The sequence below is a fragment of the Gavialis gangeticus genome, unplaced genomic scaffold (assembly GCF_001723915.1).
Source record: "Gavialis gangeticus isolate Ggan-Ray unplaced genomic scaffold, GavGan_comp1, whole genome shotgun sequence".
Lineage (NCBI taxonomy): Eukaryota > Metazoa > Chordata > Crocodylia > Gavialidae > Gavialis > Gavialis gangeticus.
The window spans coordinates 2476025-2477578 of record NW_017729027.1 but is presented as its reverse complement, the minus strand read 5'-3'; the positions used below and the strand labels follow the sequence as shown (position 1 = coordinate 2477578).

The 1554-nt window shown below is 47.4% G+C and overlaps 1 long non-coding RNA gene across 1 annotated transcript in view; it reads left to right on the top strand.

Moving 5' to 3' along the window:
• LOC109299881 overlaps positions 1 to 1407 on the top strand; it is a 60836-nt gene extending 59429 nt beyond the window's left edge. Inside the window, exon 5 of the long non-coding RNA XR_002098045.1 lies at positions 1374 to 1407. This is a non-coding gene — a long non-coding RNA (uncharacterized LOC109299881). The remainder of the gene's footprint in view (positions 1 to 1373) is intronic.
• The last annotated feature ends 147 nt before the right edge of the window (positions 1408 to 1554 follow it).

Genomic DNA, 1554 nt, shown 5'->3' with positions numbered 1-1554 from the left:
GGAATGGATGGAGTGTCCCACAGGAGTGTGCAGGGCCCCCCTGCATGCTTGGTGGCAAACCCGGAAGTGGACCAGAAGTACTTCCAGTCCAGTTCTGGGTCCTCAGGGGAGCACATTGGGGGCCCCCCTGCACCCCCTCTTGGCTCGATGATCAGCTATGGGGGGACTCTGGGTGCCTGCCCAGACCCAGGAGGCACCAGTCACTGAGCTGGGTGAGTGAGGGCCCCCCCCATGCACTCCCCAGCGTACCTGGAAGTGGACGGGAAGTGCTTTGGGTCCACTTCTGGGTCTGCTGCCGAGCATGCTGGGGAGCCCCCTGCACTTCTGTGGGACGCCCCATCTGCCCCACCATCACAGCATTGATGAGCCACCTGGTACCTTGAGGTATGTAGACAAAACATTTAAAGCTGTGTCTACGTCTGAATCACCAAATCTTTCCAATTCGATTCGGAGAGATTAAAGGGTCTCCTGATTCAGTTTGGATTCGGCCACAGAATCAAGCCAAATCAAATCAGGGACCGAAGCTTTGCACAGCCCTAACATCCATGCAATCAGACCTGTAGCATATCACTGGAGACTCAAAACTATCTCTGTACTGACCAGCTTCAGGCTCTGTTGAACAATTTAAAGGAAGGAGGTCTCCCTTCGTATGCAAAGAATTGCTTGGTCTTGCAGTGTAGATGAGACCATTTTATCTAGCTCCTCAGGTCCTGCTATAGTCCATGGCTTGAGGGCACTGTTAAACCATAGCTTGGTACCATTTTCACTTTAGTTCTTCTGCATAGTGCTTCTGCTCTGCCAGGAGACAAGTGCATTATAGCCAAGAATCACAGCATCGAGTTTACAGTGTTAAAAAAAAAAAAAAAAAACTCTTAAAATTCACTGGCACTAAGCAAAGACACTAACTGCAGTGAATGGTTGCTTGTCTTGGAAGTCCGGTACTTAGTGTGTGCATACAGCACCACTATATGAAAAATGTTTGTATGTCCACAAACAGAATGTCTTAAACTTGTGGTTTCATGGATTTCATGGACATTAGGGCTGGAAGGGACCTTGGAAGATCATTGAGTCCAGCCCCCTGCCCGAGGGGCAGGAAGTCAGCTGGGGTCATAGGATCCCAGCGAGATAAGCATCCAAATTTCTCTTGAAGGCATTCAATGTAGGTGGTTGAAATTACAATTACACTATTAGCTGTACAGCTGGCTAAAAACTCATTAAAAAACCTGGAGGGAGTTCAGTATTAAATTCCACCCTCCCCAAAATGTTCAGTAGAAACCAGACAGGTGTACTTAAGACAAAAAGCGAGCAGAGACCCCCATTTCAATGTTTTGGTAAAATTTTAACTTTTTTTCCTTCTCCACACCCATTTTCAGATCCCAAGTCAAAACCTGAACTCCTGCCACACAAGAAAGGAAACGCTGATCCAAGCTTGGGCTCCCACAACAGCGTTACAGAGCAAAGTTTGATTAGAAAGCAACCTGTTCAACAGGCAAAAACCTTAAAGGTCCACTCTTACTTATCCAAAAGTAGTCAGTGATGTTTCCAAGTTTAGCA